This window comes from Bison bison, unplaced genomic scaffold (genome assembly GCF_000754665.1).
Source record: "Bison bison bison isolate TAMUID 2011002044 unplaced genomic scaffold, Bison_UMD1.0 scf7180017864105, whole genome shotgun sequence".
NCBI classification, from domain to species: domain Eukaryota; kingdom Metazoa; phylum Chordata; class Mammalia; order Artiodactyla; family Bovidae; genus Bison; species Bison bison.
The window spans coordinates 8,665,183-8,675,615 of NW_011494677.1; the positions used below are offsets into that span (position 1 = coordinate 8,665,183).

The 10,433-nt window shown below is 38.1% G+C and overlaps 1 non-coding gene across 1 annotated transcript; it reads right to left on the reverse strand.

Annotated features, from left to right (window-relative positions):
- Positions 1-5,096: 5,096 nt before the first annotated feature.
- On the reverse strand, positions 5,097-5,167 carry TRNAE-UUC. Its single transcript has one exon. It is a non-coding gene; the product is annotated as a tRNA-Glu (tRNA).
- Positions 5,168-10,433: the final 5,266 nt, after the last annotated feature.

Below are 10,433 nucleotides of genomic sequence, written 5' to 3' on the forward strand. Positions count from 1 at the left end.
TTATGATGACTATTACAATATTTTGCCCCTTTTTATCAGTTTCTGTTTCTCAAAGTTCACATAGAGCCCAGATTTCATATATGTATTGAATTGTGGAACAACAAGACCCTCACACAGGTACTAAAGAAATATTACCACTAATTATCTTTTTAGTTACAGAACACTGGCCTAAATGTTCTTGTGTTAATGCTTTGATCTTTCTACAAACATCCTAGGTATTTATAGTCTTGTGTTCCAATGAATGTCTGGAAAAAAGTGGAAGAGTAGCTGTACTTAGGGTTTATTTGTCAGCATTTCCTGAAATTGATTTTAACATAAATTAAGTGCGACTTAGAAAGGAAAACATGTTTAAGAAAGGACCAGATGTTTATCACCCAACTTAGAGTCTGCTGTATTTGGACTTTGAGAAAATTTTTTCATTTTTCTAGCAAACTTGGAAACCATTTCTTAAACCAATTTTTGGACAAGGAAAGATTTTCTGATTATACTCTGGCAGGCAGCAATCTCTGACAGGATGAGCCTTACGCATACTTTAGTGACCTGGCTTTTAAAACACACACAGCATGAATCCTTCCCACATTATAGTTCCTTTTAAAGAACATAGTGATATGTTTAATGCATTAAGGAACAATAAAGATTATATAAGCCAGTCAATCAAAAAGTGCCAGTGGTCCTTGCTAAGTGGCAATGGTTGGCCTAGATTTTCAGGCTATGTAACTGATGCTGCTGTTTAGTCGCTACCTCGTGTCTGACTCTTTGTGACCCCATGGATTGTACCCACCAGTTTCCTCTGTCCATTTCCCAGGCAAGAATACTGGAGTGGGTTGCCGCTTCCTTCTCCAGGGGCTCTTCCCAACACAAGGATCAAACCCGCATTTCCTGCGTTGCAGGAAGATTCTTTATTGTTGAGCCACTGGGGAAGCCCAACTGATGCTACGCAGGTGTAAGCATGGTTGCAACCTATTTTGATGGTAAAACAGCTCTCTTTGCTGATTCTAGATGACACAGCATCCTTTCCCAGGGGCGGCTCATATTACATGTTGCTTAGCACCGTGGTCCTTTTGGGCAGTTAAATACAAACCATCACCATTGGAAAACACATGCATACACACAAACTTCATAACACCCAATGTCTTTCACTAAGGTTCCGATGATCTATTTCTTTCATCTCCACCCCAAAGGCAGGACTAGGATGTGAGTAGTGAGTGAGGTATTTGACTTGAGGAAAAAAACTTAAGAGGATGCAAAAAAAACCCTCAGTTATCAAGATAAATAATGTGTTTTAATACATTATTTATAAACTAAAATTAAATGAAAAAATACACGATAACAAAATATTGCAATTGTAAATAACAACAAAATCCAATCTGCCCTTGCACAACCTTGCTCACTTTCCTTACCCTAATCCTGGCCCTGGTTCCAATAAAACTTTATTTATATAAACAAGGAGACAGACCATGAGCCATGGTTTGCCAAGTCAATTTTTTAATATAGTGCATTAAAATATTATTTATTTTGGTAGCTGAGTTTTTTGGTACCTTTTAAAATTTATTTCACATCCTAGTCAACTCTGTTCTCTCACTAGACTATATACACTGAGGGCAGAGACCAAGGGTTATTTATCTTTGGTGCATAGCAAGCACTCATTAAATGCTCAAAAGTGATTCTTAGGGCTAGTAGTTAATTTCACATTTAAATTGTTTCCCTAAATTTAATCCTTAAAATTTTTAGTAAAAAAATACATTACTTGTCCCTCAAGGAAAATAGAAACATGTAGTATAAATGACAAATATAATAATCATATTCAGTATGGCTACTTTACTTCTAGTAATTTATCACAAGAAAATAATTCAGCTAAGCAAAAAGATGAAGGTATTTAAATGTTTTGTTGTTGTTGTTTAGTCGCTAAGTCATGCCTGACTCTTTGCAACCTCGTGGACTGTGGCACACAGGCTTCCTTGTCCTCCACTATCTCCTGGAGTTTGCTCAAGTTCATGTCCATTGAGTTGGTAATGCTATCTTATTGCAACATAAATAATTCCCAAGCTATGGGAACTGTTTACTATATTACGATAGAACATAATAATATATGTAATATATATGATGGACTCATATATTAAAGAAAATAACTTTTAAAGACTATGTAAAAATTTGAAATATATGATAAAATAATAAGTAAAAATTAACAAAATACAAAGAAATAGGAATACACAAAAAGTAAGCCAGTGTATACAATTATAAATTAATATGCAAACCAAACTTCACTTAGATTATGGAATTACATTTTCATTATTTTTATTGTCTTTAATCTTGTTTTGATAATGCTTTTACTAAAATATTTGTAATGAAAATTTATCTTGAATAAAGTATTCTCAGCAGGCACAAGATAAATCCATTATCTGCAGTACATTTCTTCTCTTGATGAATATTCCAAATCTTGGTGAGAGGAGTTGAAAATCCAAAAACAAACAAACAAAATACCCTTTCTTTTACATCAGGCCAATAAGTTAATTCTTGACTCTTCATTTTTCTTACTAAGCTTTGGAAATTACCCTATTTATAAGCATGGCAAATCATAGGGGAAATCACACCAGGTGGAGAGGATTTAAATATCACAAGTTTCTGTTTCAAATGGAGATGAGAATAGAAACAAGGAGAGGGAAACGTGGATGGGTCTGGCCAAGAGTAAGAAAAGAGAAAGTGTTTTGGGGCAGAAGTTCGTAAACTAGGGATTTTGGGCCCAGATTGTAAGCTAAGAATATTGTTTAAGAAGAAAAAGGAGGGAAGAGAAAGATGTGAGGAGAGGAAATGATAGAGACCCACACGGCCCACAAGCCTGGAGTATTCACCATCTGATTCTTTACGAAAACGTTTGCAACCTCTGCTCTAGAAGGGGAAAAAACACACTTCTGGGTGTTAGTCTACTTTGTATTTTTAAAGTTAGTACATTTTATGTTGTTAGATAAGTTTCAAATTTACAGAAAAATTGAGCAGAAAGTACAGAGTTGCCCCAGATGCCCCTTCTGCCCCACCACATATACATAGTTTCTCTCATTCTTGGCTTGCATTAGTATGGTACATTTGTTACAACTGATAAATCAACACTGGTCAATTTTTTTGGCCAAGTGGAATGTGGGACCTTACTTCCCCAACTAGGGTTCAAATCCACGCCCCCTGCTTTAAAAGAACAGTGTAGTCCCAATACATTATTATTAACTAAAGAACTAAAGTCCACAACCTCAGATACGCAGAGGACACCATCCTTATGGCAGAAGGTGAAGAACTGAAGAGCCTCTTGATGAAAGTGAAAGAGGAGAGTGAAAAAGCTGGCTAGAAACTCAACATTCAAAAAACTAAGATCATGGTATCTGGTCCCATCACTTCATGGCAATTAGATGGGGTAACAATGAAAACAGTGACAGACTTTATTTTCTTAGGCTCTAAAATCACTGCAGATGGTGACTGCAGCCATGAAATTAAAAGATGCCTGCTCCTTTGAAGAAAAGCTATGACAAACCTAGAGTGAATGAAGTCGCTCAGTCGTGTCCAACTCCTAGCGACCCCATGGACTGCAGCCTACCAGGCCCCTCCATCCATGGTATTTTCCAGGCAAAAGTACTGGAGTGGGTTGCCATGACAAACCCAGACAACATATTAAAAAGCAGAGACATTACTTTGCCAACAAAAATCCGTCTACTCAAAGCTATGGTTTTTCCAGTGGTCATGTATTGATGTGAGAGGTGGACCATAAAGAAAGCTGAGCACCAAAGAGTTGATGCTCTTGAATTCTTGAGAGTCCCTTGGACTGCAAGGAGATCCAACCAGTCCACCCTAAAGGAAATCAGTCCTGAATATTCATTGGAAGGACTGATGCTGAAGCTGAAGCTCCAATTCTTTGGCCACCTGATGAGAAGAACTGACTCATTGGAAAAGACCCTGATGCTGGGAAAGATTGAAGGCAGGAGGAGAAGGGGACGACAGAGGATGAGACGGTTGTATGGCATCACTGGCTCAATGGACATGAGTTTGAACAAGCTCTGGGAGTTGGTGATGGACAGGGAAGCCTGGCATGCCACAGTCCATGGAGTCACAAAGAGTCGGACATGACTGAGCGACTGAACTGAACTGATAGGTTGCCTCAGGGTTCACACTTGGTGTTGTACAGTTTTATGGGTTTTGACAAATGCATAATGTCATGTATCCATCATGACAGCGTCACAGAGAATAGCTTCACTGCCCTAAAAATCCCCAGCGCGCCATCTATTCCTTCACTTCCTCCCCCATGCAAACTCTTTGCAACCACTGATCTTCTTATTGGCTCTGTAACTGCCTTTTCCAGAATGTCACATAGTTAAAATCATATAGCCTGTAGCCTTTCAGACTGGCTTCTCTTACTTCATTTCAATAGCAACATGTATTCAAAATTCCTCTGTATCTTTTTCTGGCTTGAGAACTCATTTCTTTTTATCACTGGATAATATTTGATTTCATGGGTGTGCCACAGCTTGTTTATCCATTCACCTATTGAAGGGCATTTTGATCACGTCCAAGTTTCAAAAATTATTAATAAAGCTGATATATTCTTTGTGTGCAGGTTTTTGTGTGGATGTTGGTTTCAACTCATTTGGGTAAATACTAAGAAGTGCCATTGCCAGATCATATGGTAAGAGCCTGTTTAGTTTTGGAAGAAACTGCTAACTGTCTTCCAGACAGACTGTGCCATTTAGTACTCCCACCAGCAGTGAATGAGAGGCTCTGTGGTTCGGCATTCTCACTGCAGCTGATGTTTCTGGTATTTTGGATCTTGGTTGTTCCAATAGGGGTGTCATGGTCCCTCACTGTGGTTCTAATTTGCAATTTCCTAATGACATATGATATTGTCTTTTCAGATGCTTATTTGCCATCCATATATCTTCTTCAATGAGGTATAAGTTCACATTTTTTGCCCATTTTTAAATCGGGTAGTCTGTTAGGGTCAGAGACGACTGAAGCACCTTAGCACACACATTTTCTTATTGGCAAGTTTTAAGAGGCTTTTTTTGTTTTTTTCTTTTTAAAATTTGATTTTGCCTCATGCCCAGGATGCAGGGTCTTAGTTCCCCGACCAGGGATTGAACCTGGGCCATGGCAGTGAAAGCACCAAGTCCTAACCACTGGACCACAGGGAACTCCCAGTATCTCTCTTTTTGTACTATTGTAGTGTTGTTTTAAGGGCTTCTGTGGTGGCTCAGCGGTAAAGAAGCTGCCTGCCAATACAGGAGACATGGGGGTTTGACCCCTGGGTGGGTAAGATCCCCTGGAAAAGGAAATGGCAATCCATTCCAGTATCCCTGTGTGGGAAATCCTATGGACAGAGGACCCTGGCCGGTTATAGTCCATGGGGTTGAAAAGAGTCGAACATGATTTAGCAACCACAAACAAGTGCTGTGTTTATATTTGAAATTCCAGATGTACATTGTTGACACATATGAAACCAACTGACGTGTGTATGTTAACCTTGTATACACCCTACAACCTTGCTGTAAATGCTTATTAGTTCTAGGAGATTTTATTATTATTATTATTACATAGAAATTTTCTATGTAAACAATTATGTTATCTGTGAACAATTTTAGTTTTCAGCTTTATTTACTCCTTCATCATCTGCATACATTTTGTTTCCTTTTCTTGGTTTATTGTATTAACTAGCACTTCAAGCATAATAATGACTAGGAATGGTGAGAGGAGGCAGCCTTCCCTTATTCCTGCTCTTAGGGGAAAGGTACCTGCTATCTCACCATTAACCATGATGAGAGTTTTTATCACAAATGGTGTGCTGGGTTTTGTCAAATGCATTTTCTGCCTCTATTAATATAATCCTATATTTTTCTTCTTTAGTCTGTTGATGTAAATGATTATATTAATTGATTTTTGAACATTGAGTGAGCCTTAACTACCTGGGATAAATCTCATTTGGGCATGCTGAAGAATTCTTTTTATACTTTGTTGGATTTGATTTGCTTAATATCTCATTAAGGATTTTTGCAGCTATATTCATGAGAGATATTGGTCTGTAGTTTCCTTCCTAGTAATGTCTTTGGTTTTGTCTTCAGGGAATACTAACCTCATGAAATCAGTTACGAAGTATGTCCTGTGCTTCCGTTCTCTGCAAGATACTGTAGAGACTTGGTTTCATTTTACCCCCTAAAAACTGATATAATTTTCCAATAAAACCATTTAGATCTAATCCTTTATGTTTGGGAAATTTATTAATTATTGATTCAATTTCTATAATTGATATAGGGATATTCAAGTTATCTATCCAAGTATGAGTTTTGGCAGACTGTGTCTTTTCAAGGAATTGGTTTATTTCATCTAGCTTATCAAATTTAGGGGCATAGAATGGCTCATAATATTCCTTTCATACTCTTTTAATGTCCATAGGATCGTAGTGACGGCCCTTCTTTCATTTCTGATATTAGTGATTTTTTGACTTCTCTTTTTTCTTGGCTAGTCCAGCTAGAGTTTTATCAGTCTTACTGATCTTTTCAAAGAATCAGTTTTTGGTTTTGTTGGTATTCTCTGTTGATTTTCTGTGTTCAGCTTCACTCCTCAGCTTTCTAATTCTTATTTATTTGCTTTTGTTTTCTTTGGATTTAGTTTTTCTTCCCCCCCGCCCCCAGTTTCCTAAGGTGGGAGCTTATATTATTGATTCTAGATCTGTCTTCTTTTCCAACACATGCATTCAACACTATTCAATTCCCTCAGCCACATTTTTTTTGTTGCCTACATAAATTTTGATGAGTTGTATCTTCATACACTCCTGTGTGTTAGTCTGCTTTTTTTTTTTAAAAAAAAGCAAACAATATCTATAGTATCATCTCCAATAAACAGATCTTTTTTAGAGATTCTTTAAGGTTAGAAAAGACTTAATGGAGCAAAAGTAATAGACAAATAGGAAAAAGCATCCTACACTGAGTTTTCCTGGACTAATTATTGTGAAGAATGACTCAGACATCTTTCTTATATGTATGCCAAGGAGCTCAGACCAAAACCAGCCACTATCTCCACTCCTCTTCATCTCACCTTTCCTTTTAGAAAAGTGATGACTAACTAAATTTTACGGTCTCAAGGGCGTGCTGGAGACAGCTTGTAGCTGCTCTACAGAGTCCATGGCTAACCTGATGTTATCCTGCAGGTGGCCATGTTGGAAGTAGTTGCACCAGAGAAACTGACGTATCATGGATATTGGGGGTGGGGACGTTGGTTCACCAGCACACCAGTGCCAAATGATAAAGCCTAGGATTTTCCCCAGCTTTCTACATTCACCGGGCACAAGTAGGAACACACACTACTGTCTGTGAAAATTAGAGGATCCAAGAGCTTTCAAAAACCATATTCCTCCAGATGCCATGAATACATCAGACCATCTGAGAAGAGGAATTCTTTCAAGCAGCAATGTAAATGTAGCTGGGCAACAGTCCAAAATAGATCTTCTAAGAACACTCAGTCATGTATTCTATAAACATGATGAAAACATTCCTCAACCAACTTTCATAGGGTTAAACTTAAGTGTAGTGATTCATCCAAATGCGCAAGCTGAAAGCAACTAAAATTGGAAGCCACAACTTGGATGGTTATTTACTCCATGGTGGTTCAGATCAAAGTCTTTCCCTATGAATCAGTAGCATCTACCAGTACCAGAATAAGGGCAATTACCTGACGTTAGGGGTTTGGAAGGACTGGGCAATAACTGAAGAGAAAAGGCTGGAAGAAGGAGAAAGTATTTTCCAATAAAGCTAAAAATAACGTAGGGTCGTATAGTTATTTGAAAGGCAGATCTCTAACATTTCATGATTTGAACAGACATAAGGCCCTACAATCTAATTACTGATAGAAAGAATAGAGATCAGTAGTCACAACTACAGTGACTACTTTTACTTACTAATAAAAACTGTACAAACTATCTCCTTTAATTACTTTGGTGTATATTTTACAAACTCATGAATACAGGCACATACACACATATACATATGAGAAAATCTATCTATATCCTTCTCTCCAAATTTCCTCTACCTCCCTACCAAAATATAGATTAATAAAAATCAGTAGGGCTATTACTTGTACAGCAGTGATGGTTTAGAAAGCATTTTCACAGACATTATCCCATTCATTTATTATTTGTTAATACTGTAAACATTATTTATATCCTCATTTGAAGTTGAGGAAACCGAGCCTCTGAGAGAGAAACTGACCTGTCCAAGGTCACACTGGAGGTCAGCATATGAATGAGGATTAACATGTAATTTTTTTTTTTCCATCATGCCTCATGGCTTCCCAGGTCTCCTGCATTACAGGCAGTTTCTTTACCATCTAAGCCACTAAGGAAGCTGTCTACTGGGAAAGATAGAAGGTAATCACCAGAGACACCTTTAGACCCTGATCAGTCCAGAGGAATCTACATAAAAAACGTTGCTAAAACTTGCCCTTGTCTTCCTTTCATGCCTCCACGTATTTGCCTTCCTACAATTTGCCAACCCTAGAAACTCAGAGTCCTTTTCCTTTGACTTGTCACTTCTCTAAAACCTTGTTTTCCTTTTAAGATGCTGTGTAAGCACAATTCTAACCACTCCTATTGAGTAGCTCCATGTGTACGTTCAATGCAGTTGCTAATAAACTTCTGTTTGTTCTTCTCTGGTTAATCTGTTTTTGTTAAGTCTAATTACAGGTCCTGAGAACCTAAGATGGACATAGGAAAAAGCTTTTTTTCCCTTGCCTATGGTGTCCTACAATAGAAATAGCCTTGGGCCAGGAATTTTCTCATAACCTCCAAGCTACAGTGGACATTAAACTGGAGGAGTTAAAGGTTTGCCCCTTGCAAGTAGGAAATGTACCTTTGTGGTGTGCTAAGTTGCTTCAGTTGCGTCCGACTCTTTGCACTGCAGCGCTATGGACTGAATGTGAGTGGGATTCTCCAGGCACAAATACTAGAGTGGGTTGCCATTTTCTGGGATCATTCCAACCCAGGGATTGAACTTGCATTGGCCTAAAACAAGATCCAGGGGAGGGTCTTCCTAACTCAAGCATATCCCTTCTAAGCCCTAGGCTGCCACCCTGCTTGAGTTTGATTTTCTAACACACAGGCAGAAGCATAGAAAATGCTCAACTCAAAATGCTTTTAAAAAAGGAGTTTTAAAAAAAAAAAAAAAAAGGAGCTTTCACTATGTCCTGGATTCTTTTTGGACTTTCCAATACAGAAATAGAGAAAATAACTTTTTAAGTCAAATGAATTACTAAGAATTAAGTCGTTTGCATTCCTGGAATGTCTAAATTTGCATCAATCTAGCTCATGTAATTTATCACTAAAATTTTTTTTCTTTTATTTTTCTAAAAATGAAAATGACTTGTCTAGTACATTTGGAAGGCTTTAAGTCATTCTGATAGGTCTTTTTATATGTTTAAGAATTTTTGTCTGGTTGTTATTACCATTGATTTTCATAATCTTTGTCAGCCACTTCCTATGTTTGAGACCTCATGAAAAGTGTATTATTAAAGTCATAAGTTCACATACGAATAAGGGCTGTGTGTCCATCTCAAATTCTAAGACTTTATGACCAATTCCAAGAATTTTTTTTAAGTAGTCATTTTCTTCAAGTGTTTTGAAGTCCAAAGTAGTTTTAGAAGACTGTCTTTGGATTTGAAGGTCCCCTAGATTTTTTTTAATGTACAGACATAGACAAATGTTCAGGTTATAGAAGTGGTGGGGAAAGTCTAAACCAACTGGAATCATCCTGGAAGAGCTGCTCGATTAGCATCAGATTTGTCCACATGCCCCTTTACTCAGCCTCTAGTGGAGAATCTGCTTCTAATTTTAGATGCTACATGAAAGCAAACATACTATAATCAACGAGGTTCATTGGTGCCAAGAACTGCCAATTCGCTTAAAGACTGACTCTCTCCAGGTATTTTGTTAAAGTAGCACCTATCAGTAGTCTTGCCTGGAAAATCCCATGGACGGAGGAGCCTGGTAGGCTGCAGTCCATGGGGTCGCTAAGAGTCGGACCCGACTGAGCGACTTCACTTTCACTTTTCACTCTCATGCATTGGAGAAGGAAATGGCAACCCACTCCAGTGTTCTTGCCTGGAGAATCCCAGGGACGGGGGAGCCTGGTGGGCTGCCGTCTATGGGGTCGCACAGAGTCAGACACAACTGAAGTGACTTAGGAGCAGCAGCAGCACCTCTCAGAAGTTGGCTGACAACTCAATTTCCAACAGGGACATGAGGAAAAGTATTTTCTAAAGCTCTTACGTATTAAAGAAACCCCGAACAGTTTAGCAGAGTGCTAAATTCATTGAACAAAGATGCTGTTAGGCAGAGGTGGTTCTAATGTCTTGGCTACCTAAGTAAGCAAACCAAAACCTGATCTTATGAACACCTCAAGGTAGAGAAATCG